At 43.9% G+C, this 20,101-nt stretch overlaps 1 protein-coding gene across 2 annotated transcripts in view; it reads left to right on the top strand.

Annotated features, from left to right (window-relative positions):
- The window catches only part of RPTOR (regulatory associated protein of MTOR complex 1), a 318,946-nt gene that overhangs the window by 108,195 nt on the left and 190,650 nt on the right, over positions 1-20,101 (top strand). The gene's annotated exons all lie outside the window — the stretch shown is intronic.

The raw sequence follows: 20,101 nt of genomic DNA, 5'->3' as shown, positions 1-20,101 counted from the left end.
TAGAAAAACAAGAAGGGGGAGACTGAGCACAGTATAAAAACTGTGCCCTCAGCATAAAGACATGATATGCCAAGACTTGAAAATAATGAGAAACTCAAATCTCAATGTATAAGCTCAATTATCCACCCCACCTTCCTGGCCCCCGGCGGACTCTGCAAAGGGAGGCCAGGAATACCTCCTTGAAAATGAGAAGAAGGGGGCTTGGAGCAGGGACTGAGGGTGACTGGAGACCACTGCCCAGAAGGCTGAGTCCTGTCTGAGTAATCCAAGAGCACTGAACACACTGGCTGGTAAAGCAGAGCATGAATTATAGGTTGTGGGCTTAAAGAGTCTGCAGGAGAAGAAGGCAGAAAGGGAGAGAGAAGCATCCTTTGGCATTTGGGTGTTGAGGGGAAAAGAAGCAGAAGAGGGAACGTTGGGATCCTGTTTGTAAAAGAGAACCAAAAAATTGGGGCTCACATAACTTTTTCTCTCACCAGCAGAACATTCACAAAAGCAAAGGTCACTAAACTAAGGCCCCTGGACTTACTGCCTTTCTTGCTAACAAAGTTTTATTGGAACTTAACCACACCCACTTCTTTGTATATTGTCTGAGGCTGCTTCGGGGCCACAGCAGAGTTGTAGAAATAAAGAAGAAATGTGTGAAACTCAGAGGTCAACTTAACACACCCCTAAGAGACCTGTATGCAGGTCAGGAAGCAACAGTTAGAACTGGACATGGAACAACAGACTGGTTCCAAATAGGAAAAGGAGTATGTCAAGGCTGTATATTGTCACCCTGCTTATTTAACTTATATGCAGAGTACATCACGAGAAACACTGGGCTGGAAGAAGCACAAGCTGGAATCAAGATTGCCGGGAGAAATATCAATAACCTCAGATATGCAGATGACACCACCCTTATGGCAGAAAGTGAAGAGGAACTAAAGAGCCTCTTGATGAAAGTGAAAGAGGAGAGTGAAAAAGTTGGCTTTTGCTCAACATTCAGAAAACTAAGATCATATGCAGAACAGAAAAAGAGACACAGAAATACAGAACAGACTTTTGAACTTTGTGGGAGAATGTGAGGGTGGGATATTTCAAAAGAACAGCATGTATACTATCTATGGTGAAACAGATCACCAGCCCAGGTGGGATGCACGAGACAAGTGCTCCGGCCTGGTGCACTGGGAAGACCCAGAGGAATCGGGTGGAGAGGGAGGTGGGAGGGGGGATCGGGATTGGGAATACATGTAAATCCATGGCTGATTCATATCAATGTATGACAAAACCCACTGGAAAAAAAAATAATAATAATAAAAATAAATTAAAAAAAAAAAAAAGAAAACTAAGATCATGGCATCTGGTCCCATCACCTCATGAGAAATAGATGGGGAGACAGTGGAAGCAGTGTAAGACCTTATTTTTCTGGGCTCCAAAATCACTGCAGATGGTGATTGCAGCCATGAAATTAAAAGACGCTTACTCCTTGGAAGGAAAGTAATGACCAACCTAGATAGCATATTAAAAAGCAGAGACATTACTTTACCAACAAAGGTCCGTCTGGTCAAAGCTATGGTTTTTCCAGTGGTCATGTATGGATGTGAGAGTTGGACTGTGAAGAAAGCTGAGCACCAAAAAATTGATACTTTTGAACTGTGATGTTGGAGAAGACTCTTGAGAGTCCCTTGTACTGCAAGGAGATCCAACCAGTCCATCCTAAAGGAGATCAGTCCTGGGTGTTCATTGGAAGGACTGATGCTGAAGCTGAAACTCCAATACTTTGGCCACATCATGTGAAGAGTTGACTCGTTGGAAAAGACCCTGATGCCGGGAGGGTTTGGGGGCAGGAGGAGAAGGGGACGACAGAGGATGAGATGGCTGGATGGCATCACCGACTCGATGGGCATGAGTTTGAACAAACTCCAGGAGTTTGTGATGGACAGGGGGGCCTGGCGTTTTGCGATTCATGGGGTCGCAAAGAGTCGGACACGACTGAGCTACTGAACTAACTAACTAAAAGCCATAGAAGATAACTTGAGCACCTTGAGAAGCCTTCCCTTCTAGGTGGGGATGACTTGGATTTATAGAAGTTTCCATTCTCCCCAGTTCATTCATGAACTTCATGTAGTCCCAGTAAAAATGCTGACACTTAAAAAAAAAAATGGAGTTACACAAGTTGATATTAAAGTATATATGGGAAAACAAACATGAAGTAGCCAGGAAAAAGACCAAAAAGTAAAATCTACCAGGGATGACTGGCCCTGCCAGGTGTGAGAACATCCTAAAAAGCTCCCGTAATTAAAACAGCCTGCTGCTGGCTCACCCAGAGACAAATAGACCAAGGATATAGAACCAAAATCATCGAAAGTGGACCCAAGTACAGATGTAAATATATCATAAATATGACATCTCATCTGAGGCAGCCATTTAAATAAATGGTGCTGGGGCAAATGGGTACCTGTTTGGAAAAAAATAAAAGTAGATCCATTCCTCACACCATATACAAGGGTAAGCGTCAAATAGACCAGGGACATAAATGTAAAATGTGAAACTCTGCAAACACTGGAAGGAAACATGGGTGAGTTCCTGTTATCTCAGTGTAGGGAAAGGCTTTCTAATTACAAACTGGGGGTGGGGGGGAGGGAAAAAGCACACAAACCACAGACAAAGGGCTTAGTGTCCATAATGTACAAGCAATTGCTGATGAATTGAAGAAGAAATGACCGGATAATCCACAAACATAAGAGATATGAAGATTAGTCTTAAAAATATGAAAAAGCACTGAAGCTTATACTCAGAGAAATACAAAATGAAATTTCACTGAGATGTCCCCATTCTTCACTTATCAGACTGGTGAAAATTAAAAAGGATGACAACACAGTCTATTGGCAAGACAGTGGGGAGACAGGCCCCATCCTCATTGCTGGTGGGAGTGCAAACTGGTACCTCACTCTGGAGGGAATTTCACGACTGAAAACAGTTCCATATGTACTCACCTTGTGACCTAGCAGTTCCACTTTTAGGGATTGACACTGAAGATATACTACCAAAATTCAGAAACCCATGCACAGTGCCATTCAGGGTAGCCTTGTTTATTATAGGCAGGAGCCACTGACAGATGCCAAAATTAGTCTTGGAAGGAATGTTGAAATATAGTTCAAAGATCATGAAGTCTTCCCCTAGAAGATACTTATTAATTACAAAGGGAGAAATAACAACTTTTCAGTATAGAAATTTGGCAGACTTGATTTAATCAAGTGTTCAGAGTTCTCATCACTGATAACCAAGCATTTTGGTCCACCTGATTGTGCCCCATGGGGACACACATCCGAGAACCCAAAACTGAGGAAGAGGCTACTAAAGAACTGCCTGGTGTTTTCAAAGACTTTGAAGTTCATGGACGGTCAGAGACTGGGGACCTGTCACACATTAAATGAGACTGGGGACATTTGAGGACCACATGTTATGTGGGTCTTTCATTGACTCTCAGACAGGAAGGGACCACGGTGACTTCACTAACTGATAAAGTTCAAGTAAGGTCTGTAGATATGCTAATAGTATTGTACCAGCGCAAATTTTCCACTTTTATTAATTGCACTGTTATATAAGGTGCTTACCTTAGGGGACACTGGGTGAAGACTAAATGGGAATTCTGTGCTAGTTTTTCAATGTTTCTGAGTGTCTAAAATTATTTCAAAAGAAAAAGAAAAAACTAGAGAGCAGGAATAACATATCTGCTTATAGTTGTGCTGTGTATGACACCTGACATCTAGTAGACAGTCACTCATTCATGTTTTCTAACTCCAGATACCTACATGTTTAAAAAAAAAAAAGGCACAAACAGGGTGGAGCAAACCATGGGCTAAGAACTATGGATTGAGTCATCATGGACTGAGCGTGTCATCAGTTCGGTACTCCTCATCTGTATAGACTAGAGCCTTCCACAGAGATTTTCTGCTCGCCTGTGGCACTACAGCCCTCTGCTTCCTCACCTCCCAGGCAGTGGTTTTTATTGCTCCATCTGGTGGGGCAATTTCTTTTTATTGCTTTTCCAGCAGTGACTGTCATCTCCCAGGCATATTTCTCTCTCTCACTTCACAAGAAATGGCCTCTGCTTTTCCTGATTATTCATAGTGTCCCCTAGTGATTATCCCTCTGTTCTTTTCTTTTCTCTGGCTGAAAGTTTGATGTCTTGAGAACAATGCGAAAGAAACTGTAGGGGCACATTTCCTGGGTGAAGAATCACAGCTGACCTTGAGTTCTACCACCAGAAGCCCCACGTCAGTAAAGAGAGGCAATGTAGTGACTTTCTTTTCTTTTACCTGAGTTAAGTTTTTGGGGGGTGGTAATTAATGATGTTACTGTAAGTTTTTATTTACTTTTTCCTCAGATTAGGGCTCAGGAATAGTAGGATACCTTTATAGACCTACTTGAATGCATGTAAACTTAAGGATTTCTTTCATTTCTGTCCCTTTTGTGTCTCTTAGCCTAAACTTTGAGTCTGCAAATGATTGATTTTGCTTTGGAGAAAATACCTCCCTTAGTAACTTAAATCCCATGGCTTATATGGATGTACTCGTGCTCTCACTTAGTCTCTCTGTTGTCTGACGTTTTGTGACAGCAGGCTCCGCCGTCTGTGATTCTCCAGGCAAGAATACTGGCAGGGGTTGCCATGCCCTCCTCTAGGGGATCTTCCCAACCCAGGAATCAAACCCAGGTCTCCTGCACTGCAGGTAGATTCTGTACCCTCTGAGCCACCAGGGAAGCCCAGGAATACTGTAATGGGTAGCCTGTCTCTTCTCCAGGGGATCTTCCCGACTCAGGAATCAAACTGGGGTCTCCTGCATTGCAGTTGGATTCTTTACCAGCTGAGCTACCTGGGAAACCCAAGGAGTCGATGTGCCTTCAGAATTAATATTTCTGCTTTGAAGCTCATTGTGATTGGAATCACTCAGTTTTGCATCGAGTGTACCCAGATCTCATCAGTTACCAACCTTACTTTTCTCCCATTTTGACTAACCCCTGCTTCTAGCATATTGGGTTAACAGTTGGTCAGGAAGAACACTGGTGCCAATCTGTCCCCATTGTTTTCCCAGAGCTCTGGCTACAGGGAAGGAGATAAGATGGTCCCTGTCCCAGAGTTAAACACTTCCAGATGTTCTCGGTTAGAACCCTGGGAGCCTCATGGTCGTTTTGTGTCTCTTGTTTATCACATTGGAGTGTGGCTTTGTCTGCTGCAGGACTTACAGAGGTGCATGCCCAACCCTTCACTTCCAGACATGTCTTTGCCTAAAACACCAGCTTTGTGTTTCAGACTTTCCATGAAATGTTTCTGCTTCGGTGCTTGTCTCGAAACTAATCCTTCTTTATTCCCTGGGGCTTTCGTACTGGAGAAACTTCTGTCTTGAGTTCTTGGCTTTGTCTTTCAGCCTGTATTTCTGTCTTCTTCCTTCCTTTCCTCTAAATGCCCACTCTTTCCCAAGGCTCAGTTGCAATTTCCTGCTTCCCAGGGCACACGGGGTCCCTAACCTTTTCCCAGTGAGAAACAGTTTTGGTTCCTGTGAAATCCCATGGTCATTCCAGATGGAGCTCCCTTGGTGAATGATGGGGAAGACCAAACATGGTAGCACTGTGACCCCACGGGGTTCACGTGATGCCCCCTCTGCTGTGGGTCGGTACCCATCTTCCCAGGTTGGCTTTTGTGCAGATCCTAAGGTTGTGGCCCCTGAGGAGTCGATGGGTGAATCCTCTGCCTTGCCTGGCACAGTTGTTACTGCATATAGGGAGATAGACCCCCTCTAAACTCAACGAATGGGGTTAGAAGTGTGGTTTTCTCGTGTCTAGCTGGCATTTGTTTTTTGCCATAAATTCTTGTTCAGATAGTGCAAAACAGGAAGAGGTGACGGAGAGAAGAGCCCGTTTCCAATGCCAATAGCCATGCATTTGATGCATGTATGGGCGTGTCGGGGCAGGTGGCCTGGCCCATGGATTGCAGATCTCAGAGGGTGGGTCTTTATAGCAGCATCACGAGCTCTGTGGAAGGTTGATTAATGTATCAGTAAACCGTGGTCTCTAAACGCTAGTAGTGGAGTGTGTGTGAACTCAGTCATGTCCAACTCTTTGCAGCCCCATGGACGGTAGCCCATCAGACTCCTCTGTCCATGGAATTTTCCAGGCAAGTATACTGGAGTGGGTCCTCCTCCAGGGGATCTTCCCAATCCAGGGATTGAATCTGCATCTCTTGTGTCTCCTGCATCGGCAGGCAGATTCTTTACCAGTGGCACTACCTGGGAAGCAGGGTCTTGGTAGCAGCATCATGAGCTCTGTGGAAGGTCAGTTAATGTGTCAGTAAAACGTGATCTCTAAATAATAGCAGCGGAGTAACTCCTTTTGTTTTTTTATTCAGATCAATATCTTTTTAGGGGAAAAACACCTTTAAGTGTTGTCTCAAACTAAATTAAACAGCAGAATAACTGTGCTTGTGGAAATGCCAGTGTTTTCACCTGGGTCTGAAGGGTTCAAGTTGCTCAGTGCAGATTGTGTTTGGTTTTTCACACTGCTGTCTGGAGTGTATATGTCTTATGTGGTTGTTTTACACTGCAGTGTGATCCCCAGACAGGTGACAGTCCGACACCGTGGTTAAGTCTGTTTCAACAACATCCAATTAAAAACAGGCTGTCAGAGTGCAGCTGGCACAAATAGAAGGAAAGGCTGATATTATCCAGTGTTGAAAACCAATTTTATATGTATGAACATTTTTTGTTGTAAATACCAACACCAAAGAAGTTCGCTATACCTTTATTAAGTTAAAATTTTATTTTACTCATTTTCATGAAATATTTTGTTGACTAGTCAGGTAATAAAGAAAATTTTTATTGTAGTTATGATCTTCTTTCCTGTTATTTGAACAGTGAGGAAGAATGAATTTGTCTGTTACCATGTCCGTTTATTAAAATATTGGTCAGTAATATGGGATCTTCCTATAGCTAGGATTGACATTACTCATTTAAAATGTGTGGTAGGCTGAATTGTGGTCCCCAGAAGACTTACCCACATCCTGATCCTCAGAACCTGTGAACATTACCTTAGATGGGAAAACAGTCAGTTACTTTAGGTGGCTAAAGATGTGATAGAGTCAAGAATCTTGAGAGGAAGAGCTTATCCTGGAGTGACAGGTGACCCTAAATGTAGTCATGTGTAACTTGATAAGAGATGGGCTGGGGAGCTTTGAGGCAGATGCAGAGGAGATCTTGTGAAGACGGAGGCAGAGATGGGCACAGTGTGGCCACCAGCCCTGGAATGCGCGGGCACACCAGCCACCGTGGGGAGCTGGGAGAGGCAAAGGGATGACTCATCCCCAGAGCTCTGAGGAAGCGCGATTCTGCTGGCGTGATGATTTCGGGTTTCTGGCCTCTATAGCTGTGAGAGAATAATTTTCTGTTGTTTTAAGCCACAACCTTGTGGTAATTTGTTACAGAAGCCACAGAAAACTAATACAAGTGCAGTATAAAGAAATCTTGTTTTTCACGTGTAGACACAGTTAATTAATATAACTACAGTTGGTAGAAGCTCAGTTTTATCACCACTCTTTACCACCATATTAATAAAATATGGTTCCTCTGTGACCTGCGAAAGAAAACAAAATTGGATACCTCTGTGTTCTTAGCGTGGACTAGAATGCCTCTCTTTCAGCCTTGTCAGCTGGTCCTCTGGGTGTGTTACCTGTCTGCAATCTTGGAGGACAGTAAGGCCACCGAAGGTCCTTCTGGACAAGTAGACCTCTGGCAGGCCAGCGACCTTTGCCACAGGTGTCAGCATAGACGTGGAGGAGTGACCTAGAGAGATGTGACTTTACTATGTGTTTCTGGATTAGGCCTCATGTGGGAAGTTGGTAAACATCCAGAATAAATGTACCTTGTTTAATCTTCCATATCTGCCCCCCTCCTGTGTTTCTTCTCTGCATTGTTATTGTCCTCCCGGCCGCCCAGGCCTGGAAACCTGGGGTCATGCCTGGCTTCAGTCGTTTAGTCCACGTGTGGTCCATTATCAAGTCCTGGAGTCTGCCTCCTCAGTCTCTCCCCTCTCCGCTGAGTCCCCACAGCCTCTCACTGCCTTTTGGCCATCGTCACTGTTTGTCCAGGGCACTGGTGGAACGCTGTCCTCCCCTCGGTCAGTCTGTCCACAGTGCACAGTCTGTCCCAGTGCACACGTGGCTCCCACCGCACCTGCCACGGCAGGGGACTGGACGCCCTGCTAGGAAATGTACGTTTTCTGTGGAAAGGAAATGGATATTGTTTGTTCATTTATTTTTCATATCATTATTCATGTATAAAACAAAAATTTATTACACACCTGCTGTGTCCCAGGCACTTCCAGGGGCAGGGATATGGCCCTGACAAAACTGTCCTGTCCCCATAGAGTGCCAGTCTGTTGGAGCACTGTTATGAAATGAAGAGCACTTTGAATTATCACATTGACTTGACTTCTTTATCATTCATGCCCCAAATCTATTACTATGTACACACACACACACACACACACACACATATTTCCTGGACCATTTGAAAGTCATTTGTAAACATCATATCCCTTTACCCATTAATACTTTAGTGCACAGTTTTTAAGAATAAGGACTTCCCCCTTTGTAACCACAGTACATTTATCTAAATTAGGAAATGCAGCATTGATTCAATGCTATGGTCTAATTTGTTTCATAATCAAATTTTGCCACTTGTTCCAGGAACATCCTGAATCCCCGCCCCCAATTGGGCTCCACCCCTGGTTCACACTCACCCTTCCTCCATCCAACAGCCCCGCCTGCCCACCTCGCCGCACCCACCCCCTACCCCGGCCCAGTCCATGTTCTTGACATTGCAAACCAGTGTGCCTCTAATTCTCATTTTACATCTTCCTCTTGTTTTCTTTTGATTTTGGCAGGAGTACAGCAGACGTGATGCTCTCACTGTCTCCGACTCAGCAGGGGTACTTGCTGTCCTTTTGTCCCTTTATTGGTGATGCTGAGTTTAATCATTGATTGAGATGGTTTTGGCCAGGTTTCTTGACTGCCTGTTATTTTCCCCTTTATTATAAGTAATAAGTAAGTAATTTGTGGGGGGTACTTTGAGACGATGTAAATATCCCATTCCTTGTAGTTTTACATCCATTGATGATTCTTGTCTATTATTACTATGACGACTGCCAAGTGCTGGTTTTCTTTTCTTTTCCTTTAAAAAAAAAAATTCCCATGGCTTATTTATTTTTATAACTGGAATCTTGTACCCTTTGACCCACTTTACCCATTTCTGATTTTTTAATTCCATTTTTCCTTCTACATTTATTAGTTGGTATTATACTAAGAAAGGGCTTTCTTTTCATCCCACTTATTCATTCATTCATTCTTTTATATCATCATCAAATAAAAAATTCAGCAGAATAATCTTCTGCTGTCATTATTTATTTTGAAGCTCTAGTTGTCTCGGATTTGACTGTTGGTTATCTTTTCAAGCTTGCTTTTTTTTTTTACACTTCCCTTCAGTTTGGAGCACTTATTTGCTTTCTGACACAACAGGATGTAGCAGGCTCATATTGTCCCTTCCTGTTGAGCCAGGAGTTGGCCATGTCTCCAAGGAGCCCGGTTCTTTTGACTGGAGAGTGATGTTTGGAACCAGCATGCAGGCTTTCATGTGCTCACTGCTCTTGGCCTCCATTATCCTCCATGTGTTTACTTAGTGGGTGAGTCCTACAGCACACTCAAGAAATATTAGCATAATCCCACAAGTCAAAACAATCTAAGTTGTTACACTAAGAGTAGCATCATCTCCCCACAGCTGTTCCCATCTCCCTCCTTAGGTGACGAATTTCATTAGTTTCGGGTTTAACTTTCTTAGGTTTCTTTTTAAAAATAAGAACATATATGTTTATCTTTTTCTTTCATGCTCTCTTTTACACAAAAGGTACTGTACTACATATACTCCTCTCCTTGCTTTTTTTCTACTTCCCAGTATATCCTGGAAATCACCCCGTAGCAGTTTCTAGAAGATTTCTCATTGTGTTTTTCTTTAATTATTTATTTAGTTGTTTGTTTATTTTTGGCTGTACTGGGTCTTCTTTGCTACATGCATGCTTTCTCTAGTTGCGGTGAGCAGGGACTACTTTCTGGTTGTGGTGCGAGAGCTTCTCATTGTGGTGGTTTCTCTCCTTGTGGAGCATTGGCTCTAAGGTGCTCGGACTCAGTAGTTGAGGCACACAGGCTGACTTGCCCTGCGGCATGTGGGATCTTCCTAGAAGAGGGATCAAACTTATGTCCCCTGTGTTGGCAGGCGGATTCTTAACTTACTGGACCACCACGAAAGTCCCTCTCACTGTGTTTTAAAACTCTTATCATACTCTACTATATAAATGTACATTGTTTTTCAGTCTCCTGCAGATGCCATTATGATTGTAGTATTTTGCAATTACAAACGGTACTGTACTAAATAACCTTGTTCAGATGTGTTTTGTATAGTTAAGAGTGTATCTTTAAGGTAAAGTCATAGTGATACTATCACTGAGCCAAAAATAATGCATGTATAGGTTTTTGGGGGTTCTTGTCAGACCCCTCTACCTGAGGACCATGTACATCCCCACCAGCAATGTGTAAAAGCACCGGATTCTCAGAGTACCCTGTGGCGCTCTTTAATGTGCCTGTTTGTGCAGTCTGCTAGGGGAGCAGTGTTCTCTCATTTTTATTGTAAGTGGAGTTGAACATTTTTGAATATTTATGGGCCATTTCCTTGTCTTCAGCTGTGAATTGTCTGTTCAAGTCTTTTGCCCATTTTTCTCATAGAATATTTTTTATTTCCATAATTTTTAACGTTATGGGGATAGCTGCTATACCCCATAAATTCCCATCTGCCTCGGCCTGCCAAATCCCTTCTGGCAGTGAGGGTAAGCTAAATCAGAGTCATGCTGGAGAGCAGAGCACAGATCCCCCATGAGGAGCTCCTTGTCCTCATGGGGAAGGATGTTGCCAGTTGGCAGTGTGATGGTGACCTTTCAGGGGGGCAGGGTCATCTTGTGCCTGGAGAGGGTGGACATGGGCAGGAGATTTTTGTAGGAGTCGAACCACCCAGCTATGTTCAGCCACCCAAGCCATCCAGTGCTACTTATTTCTGAGATTTGGTGTCTCTGAGATGAAGAACTCTGTGTGTGTGTGTGTGTGCGCGCGCGCATGTGTGCGCGCGCGCGCAGGGGGTGTCCGCAGCTTAGTAGTATCGCTCATAACTTGTGTCCTTACCCCAGGTGCAGCCCTGATAGTATGAACTCACATCCTCTTCACAGCAGCCCGGGGAGCAGATGCAGTTGGTCCCCAGTTTGCTGTTTCGGAAACAGGCTCATTCCTCCACATCCCACGTGGCTCTGCCCTCTTATAATTGTGGCCATGTTTATGCTTCACAAAACAAAGTGAAAAGGAACTCTACTCCTAGGTCTTCCTTCCTGAACCATTTGCATAATTCAGATTTCTCTGCAGTGAGTCAGTCTCCTGGAAAGTGCTCCTCCTGGGAAGGCTGGAAAGAATGATTTTCTGTTAATGAGACCACATGTCTCAGGCACTTTCCTGAACAGAAGGAATTAGATGTATACAAGGATAGGTGGTGAGCCCCCCAGCCTAGCCAGGGGGTTCTGAGCCATGCTGCTTTGGACCCTTAAGTGTAACTTATTTTAACTCTTGCTTGTGATTTATTTTAATGGGAGCCTTTAAGGTGGAGGCCGTGAGGGTGAAAATTGCATAGCTTATTGAACCTATCATTTCTAGTCAGAGCTGAAGGCCAGCTCTTGTTTTCTTTCAAGTGAGTAACGAGGAGTGGAACCTGTTTGTCTGGGTGTTCCATAATCAGAGTGCATACCTTTGCATGGCTTGTGGCTATTTTCCATGGGTCAGCTCAGTTTCCACAGATGAGGAGCCACCACAGGCGAGGTGCCACAGGTCAGAACCACCCCCACCCCCCACCAGTCCCTTGTGCCAGCACTCTGCGCTTGGTGGATGCTCATCTCTGTGTCTCAGATTGGATGTTGTGCATGTGTGAAGAATTATGTAAAATGAGTGCCATAGCATAGCCATGGAATTCTCTTTGTTTTTGAAAAAAGAAAAGGAAAAGTGTCTGCATAGTTTATGTTGATTATTTCTGACTGCTTCCTATTCTAGAGTGCTCATTCACTGGAATGAAGCAATGGCTTCACAGTGTAATGTTTAAGATTTAAAATGTGTGACAAAATGAGGTTAACAGTGAATTCCGAAGCCCAGAAATGTGATGTTTGCACCATCTGCAGTGCCCCCAGCTTTTGCCCTGTGAGCTCCTGGTGGCTTCTGTCTCACAGGCTGTGTCTGACTTCACATCACTTCCTGAGGCTTCCCCTTCTGTGGCGTTTGCTTCCCTCACCCTCGACGTGAGAGCCCATTGCCACCCTGCAGTCCAGTGCCCAGAGCTTCAAGCTTTGGGCTCAACAAATTGGTTAAATTGAACAGACAAATAGTCTAGGTCAAATTTGCTATGTTTTCATTCTTCATTAGTCTCTTGGTCCTAACCATTACATATCTGAAAGTTTTAATTTTATGGAAAATTATAGGATTTTATTGACACATATATAGCCAACAGTATCAGTTTACTTGGTCTTCCCAGGTGGCACAGTAGTAAAGAATCTCCCTACCAGTCCTGGAGACGCAAGAGAAGCGGGTTTGATCCCTGGGTCTGGAAGTTCCCCAGGAGAAGGAAATGGCAACCCCTTCCAGTATTGCCTGGAAAATCCCAGGGACAGAGGAGCCTGGTGGGCTACAGAACATAGGGTCTTAAAGAGTTGGACACAACTGAGCACAAACACATAACATATTCATTCACTTAACGTATGTTTCATATTAAGTGACTGACTGTTCAGTATGTGTGAGCCGGTATGTTCAGTGTTGGGAGAAATGTAAAGAAATAGGGAGTCAGGAGGAGGCATCAGGTTGAAGGAGACCATGCACATAGAGTAGGTGGAATAGGCAGTGCTGGAAATGACAGGAGAGGAATCAGGGCTGGTTGCCTGTGTTTCAGAGACATCTGCAGAAAAGTAGTCAGAATACTTTAGGAACAGGGATTTTAGGGGGCAGAGCATAATAGAAGGAGGGCTCAGGACTGAGGACCTGGTGTTGGGCTGGGAGAAGGAAATCCATTAGTTGGGATACTCCTGCTAACAAGTAACATTTGTAACCATTCCAATAATGGGTAGTGTGTGCCAGACACTATTCCAAGAGCTTTTATGTATTAACTCATTTAATCTTCACAAAAACTGTGAGCTCCCTCTTTCTCCCACCCCTTCCTTTCCATTTTGCAGGTAAAGAAATGGAGGTATGGAGAAGTTAAATAATCTGCCAAGATCACAAACCTAGTATGAGCTGCAATTCACTCTGTCCCCAGAGTTCATCCTCTCAGCCATTATATGTACTTTTTCTCTGGTTCAGCAAATAAAAGTTTATTGTGAAGGCTGAAGATAAATGGTTCCAGGATTGGATATATATATGGTTTAGTAGCACCAAGATTCTGGAAGATTCTCTGTTTTCTGGACTCTGCCCTCATGATCACAAGATGGCTGTTGCAACTCCAAATATCACATCCATAGAGTTGTGTTCAAAGGGAGAAAGGAGGAGAACAGTCATTCTCTTTGTGAGAACACTGTTCCAGAAGCCTTTCAGCTGGCTTGCCCTCAGGTCTCCCTGCTTGGGCTGATGCCTAGAAACATTCAGCCTTGTAGGAGAACAAAATTTGCCACCCCCAAATGTCTCTTTGGCATGCAGATTATTTTAAACTGAGAGCAATGGATGACTGATGCCCAAAAGACTCAGGAAGAAGCTTAGACCTTCCCCTCAGTCTCAAGTCTGGAGATGCAGGACCTGTTGGAGGAAGGGAGCCACCCCCATAGATAAGTATAGTATACTTACCTGAACCAATTAAAGTCGGTCTGTTAAAATCCCTCTCTGTGTCCCATTGTCTATGCAGGGCCAAGCAGACATTTGTTTACCAAACATTAACTTTTCAATCTCTGCCTGAATTGCCTTCTTCCCCTTTGAAGTCCCGACCACCAACGTTCTCTCTTGTCTTTAGCTGAAGATGATAAACTGAGGCAAGGGCTTCAACCATTTTAGTGAGTTCCTCAGTTTTCCTGGGTCTCTCCCATGCATGCATGTACTGTGTGTGTGAACTCAGTCACTCAGTTATATCCAACCTTTTGCGACCCTATGGACTATAGCCTGACAGGCTCCTTGTCCATAGGATTTTCCAGGCAAGAATACTGGAGTGGGATGCAATTTCCTCCTCCAGATCTTCCCAACTCAGGGATCAAACCCGAGTCTCCTGTGTCTCCTGCATTGGCAGGCAGGTTCTTCACCACTGCGCCACCTGGGTAGCCCTTCTCCCACGTATATGTGCTATTAAACTTTTGTTTGATTTTCTCCTGTTAAACTGTCACATGTCAGTTTAATTCTTAGTCCAGTCAGAAAGACCTTGTAAGGTAGAGGAAAATTTCTTCCTCTCCAGCAGCCTCTCTGGTGGGACAAGGTGTGCTGAGATGGAGAGACGAAGGGGTGAGGAAGGCAGCCAGTGTGACTCGCCACCCATCCTGTTTTATTAGTTTCTCTGTTCCTATTCCTGAGACTAGATGTGTCTCTAGGGCAATGGCAGGGATGTAGTCTTGCCAGCTCAGGGCTGCATCCTGACTGGACAAGTGATGCTGAAGTCCAGCCTCTGCTCCCCAGCCCTGAGCCCTGAGGGTGAGGGGGGTGAGTGGGCTGTGTGGTGCACATAGAGGCCCCTCTCTGCGTGAAGCTGGCCCCATAGTGGCCTGTTATACAAAACAGCAGCTGGCTACTGCCGTTCTGAGGGATTGCCAGGTAAGTATTAGCAAGTGGCATTTCCGATTCTGGACATGACTGCCTAAAGGTGTTACTCTGAGTATTTATAAACATTTATTTGACTATCTCACATTTTGTGTTCCTTAGCTCACCCTTAAAGCAAGTAGGATACCTCCCCAGGCCGATTGATACTCCTCTCGCTCCCAACAGCATGAACCCCACAGCAACATTGCTTCTAGAGACACCGCCATGCGCCTTAGCTTGCATGATGGTTGCTCACTTGTTTACTCGCAGAACCCACAGACTGCCTGGCAGGGACGGCGGGCCCTGTGCCCCCACGGTCCTGTGCTCCCCTGGCTTGCTGGCCTCTAGTGAGCACAGTGGGGTTCAGGCCTGCTCCCAGAGTCTAGCCTCCAGTGCAGGACTGTGAGTGCTTTTGTAATACAGACAGAGGAGATGATGTGACCTGAGTGCTTTGTCAACCCCGTTAGAGGCACTGGCTGTGCAAGACAGCATTTGTTGGTCAGCTGGGAAATGTGACCCACGGTGAAAAATCAACACTAGTTCTGAGTAAGCTGAACCATTATTATACCTTCTTATTGTGTATGAAACATGAGAGGGGTGTCTGAGACATAGCAATATCTGTGTTATGTTTATGAAACTTTTTTCCCAGATACGTTAATCTTTCAGATTATTGGTAAAAACACACTCATAAGTTTTTCACCTGTCTGAACACCTTCTTTAGATGTCTGTCCAAAATGCTTCATGTAAGCAAATTTTAATCAAAAATATCCAATTTTGACATTAAGTTATGCATAAAAACAATTCTAGGGGAGTTCCATTTTAATTATGGCAACATTTTGAAATGCTGTTTGCTTGTTTGTCTGTTTCTGTGTCTTATTCATTTGTTAATTTTAAAGCTTTTTATCATGGAAAATTTCACATCTCCCCATCATCTCTCTTCAGTAGTTATCAACTTGTTCTAGTCCTCTTTCATCTATGCCACCACCCACTCCCCTCTCCCACCCACTCCCTTGGCTTATTTTGAAGCAAATCCCAGACATCATATAATTTCATCTGTAAATATTTCAGTGTATTTTGAAGGTAATTATGACTTTAAAAAAACTACATGCACGCACACACAGTTTGCTTATTTGAATCAGAACATAAGTAAGGTGGATACATTATAACTGGTTGATCTACCCTATTAATCCATAGAATTTATCTAAAAAGCCACTTCTCCTATCCTGTTCCAATCATCCATCTCTGTTTCTTCCCGCAAATATTGATTCAATAAATCAGGTCATGTGCCCTATAGAATTCCTTGAAATCTGATTTCTGCCAACCCTTCCCTCACCCCCCAGGCTTGACCAGATTCCTCCAGTTGGATGGGGCTTTGGGGACACAACATTCCATAGGTGATGGTGTGTACTTCCTTTAGGATATGTATGATGAATGGTTTGTCTTCTCTCTGTGAAGTTAGCAGCCACTGGCAATCATTACCTGGACCCATCCATTGGAGGTTGTAAAAAGGTGGTGCTCTAATTCTATTATTCCTCTTTGTCTGTTAACTCGTATATTGCTAGGAAGAGAAGCTTCCTCTCATCTATTATTTGGGTATCTTGAGATATAGTTCATTATAGGAAAGCCAATATGAATACTTTTTTTTTTCTTTTTAACCCCACTGCAAAATAATGAATGCATTTCTCCCAGAGGTAACCAGTACGGGGTGTGTGTTCCATTATCTTTCATGTGCAATAAAAGTTTGTTGCATTTGTTAATCATTGATGCTCATGTTTTCTCTTTGGCCACTTAAAGCCTCTTTAAATTGGCTCCTGGTTCTCTTTGATACAGGTCTGGTAGTCTTTGATCACTTCTTTTCTATCTTGTATGACAAGGCAGGATGTTCTGTACTCATTCTGTACATCCTCTGCTCCAGGCCTGAATTCAGCCAAGTCTCCTTTAATAGGAATTGGTATTTAGAGAGCTTAATCTGAGCCTGAAGGTGCTCACTGCTCATGCCCTGTCTCTCCCATGTGCTCTTTCTCTCTGTTTCAAAGATAGAATGCGTTATGAGCTCTTGCTGATTGAGCTTCAGGACTGCAAGGTTTAGTTAATCCCTTGGGTCTTAAAGTTGTATCTGTTTCTCCCACCCTGAGCATTGACGTTCTTCGTGGACACCACCTAAGTACTCATTCTTTTCATCCCACCCTACACTCAGCCCTTTCCAGAAACAAAACCAGCATTTTGATACCGTTACTGCCAACTGTACATGAAGTGTGTTCAGTTCTTTCTGATATCAAGGTGTAGATACAGACACTGAAGAGTCCCTGTCTGCCTGGTTATGTAGCCAACTGAATACACAGTTAGGTTCATTTGTCTCATTTTACTTAGAATTTTTAAGGAACTGCTTAAAAATTTTTTTAATGTATTTATTTATTCATTTTTGGCTACACTGGGTGTTCATGCTTCGCTCAGGCTTTCTGTGGTTGCAGCAGCGATCGGGGGCGGCTCTCTGATTGTGGGAAGTAGGCTTCTCATTGTGGTGTCTCTTGTTGCAGAGCACGGGCTCTAGGCGCACAGGCTCAGCTGTTTTGGTGCATGGGCTTAGTTTCTCCATGGCATGTGAATCTTCCCAGACCTGGAATCAAACCTGTGCTCTCTGCTGTGACAGGTGGATTCAAGTCCGGCATCTATTCCCATCCTTGCTGCCCTATGTCCCCCTTTCTTCTGTAGGTAATTGTTTAAATGTTTGAACACTATCAGTTCAGTTCAGTTCAGTCACTCAGTCGTATCCGACTCTTTGTGACCCCATGAACCGCAGCACACCAGGCCTCCTTGTCCATCACCAACTCCCGGAGTCTACCCAAACCCATGTCCATCAAGTTGGTGATGCCATCCAACCATCTCATCCTCTGTCATCCCCTTCTCCTCCTGCCCTCAATCTTTCCCAGCATCAGGGTCTTTTCAAATGAGTCAGCTCTTTGCATCAGGTGGCCAAAGTATTGGAGCTTCAGCTTCACCATCAGTCCTTCCAGTGAACACCCAGGACTGATCTCCTTTAGGATGATGGACTGGTTAGATCTTCCAGTCCAGGGACTCTCAAGAGTCTTCTCCAACACCACAGTTCAGAAGTATCAATTCTTCTGCACTTAGCTTTCTTTATAATCCAACTCTCACATCCATACATGACTACTGGAAAAACCATAGCCTTGACTAGACGGACCTTTGTTGACAAAGTAATGTCTCTGCTTTTTAATATGCTGTCTAGGTTGGTCATAACTTTCCTTCCAAGGAGTAAGCGTCTTTTTAATTTCATGGCTGCTATCACCATCTGCAGTGATTTTGGAGCCCAGAAAAATAAAGTCTGACACTGTTTCCACTGTTTCCCAATCTATTTCCCATGAAGTGATGGGACCAGATGCCATGATCTTAGTTTTCTGAATGTTGAGCTTTAAGCCAACTTTTTCACTCTCCTCTTTCACTTTCATCAAGAGGCTCTTCAGTTCTTCACTTTCTGCCATAAGGGTGGTGTCATCTGCATATCTGACGTTATTGATATTTCTCCTGGCAGTCTTGATTCCAGCTTGTGCTTCCTCCAGCTCAGCGTTTCTCATGATGTACTCTGCATATAAGTGAAATAAGCAGGGTGACAATATACAGCCTTGACGTACTCCTTTTCCTATTTGGAACCAGTCTGTTGTTCCATGTCTAGTTCTAACTGTTGCTTCCTAACCTTCATACAGGTTTCTCAAGAGGCAGATCAGGTGGTCTGGTATTCCCATCTCTTTCAGAATTTTCCAGAGTTTATTGTGATCCATGCAGTCAGAGGCTTTGACATAGTCAATAAAGCAGAAATAGATGTCTTTCTGGAACTCTCTTGCTTTTCTGATGATCCAGCAGAAGTTGGCAATTTGATCTCTGGTTCCTCTGCCTTTTCCAAAACCAGCTTGAACATCTGGATGTTCACAGTTCACATATTGCTGAACAGTATATATTGAATAGTATATACATATATAAATATATGTATATTTACACACATTTGTTGCCCTCTTTCTTAGATAAGTGGTAGTATATTAAATACATTTTTATTCACCATGCTTTTTTTTTCTCTTTATTAGATTAGAATCAGTGTGTCCTCATTAAAATCAAAGCTTCATATTTTCCCTCTAAAGCAGGCTTTCTCAAATCCAGTGCTGTTGACATTTTGGGCCAGATAATTTATCTTTGTGGCAGTAATGTCCCCACATGCTGTGAGCATAGGTGTAGGATATTTAGCAGCTTCCCTGGCATTTACCCATCAGATGCCAAGAGAACTCCCACCACCCCACCCCCATTGTACCAACCAAGCCTACTTCCAGACCAAATGTGCCCTGGGGGACAGAACTGCTCCCTGATGACAAGAGCGTTTCTCACGTCCACTGAGGGGAGAGTCTAAGCATGTCTGCAGAGACCACACGAGCCCTTTATTTCACAAGTGCACTCAGACCCCATCTCAAAGCTATGGTTGCTATTTCTGGACTTTGAATACTAAACCAGCTCTTCTCATTCTCTCCTGCCTCTTTTGCAAATTAAGGAAGGAAGGAAAAATTGTTATTGAATAATACATAAAGGAAAGAGAAGCAGTGATTTTACAGATTTCATGTAAAACTGTTCTTATTGGGAAGATTCATGTTGGAAACACCAGGAGTTACTCTGACCTTGTATAGTGACCCTTCAGTGCTAGTGTTCAGCATTTCTCACCCACGCGTGCCTGCCAGCAGGGCTTCCCGGCCCTGAGAGCTCTAGGACCGAGGCCTGGGCGCTACAGGCACAGCCGCTCTCCTCCCACTCAGGGTAGAAGTCAGATTGTGCCGGTGAGTGAGCGGAGAGAAGCCAGGGCATTTTGCCATGGGGTGGTAAAATTATCCAAACTAGTATTCTAGAAAACATTCTGTGGAGCAGATGAGCACGAACCCGGAAGGCAGACTCCTTCAATGTTGAGTGTGGAGTCTGGGCCCCTGAGGTCACTGGGGTCCTCTGGCGCTGCCTTGGAGCCAGCAGCTCATCCCATCCTGTCACTCCCAAATTTCTGAGCCTCCATGCAGAAATCAGACTAGCCCCTACGGACATGATCTTGAACATTATAAGAAATCTAATAAGAAATGAGAAATTTCTTTGAAAAGTAAATGAATGGGGTTAGCAAGAATGCTTCTTATGGCAGATGAAAGTTTGAATTTATGGCCATAGACTAGCTGGAGATATAGACTCTGAGAG

Source organism: Dama dama, chromosome 5 (assembly GCF_033118175.1).
Source record: "Dama dama isolate Ldn47 chromosome 5, ASM3311817v1, whole genome shotgun sequence".
NCBI classification, from domain to species: domain Eukaryota; kingdom Metazoa; phylum Chordata; class Mammalia; order Artiodactyla; family Cervidae; genus Dama; species Dama dama.
The sequence above is the reverse complement of the archived record's forward strand: the minus strand, read 5'-3'. Positions and strand labels throughout refer to the sequence as shown.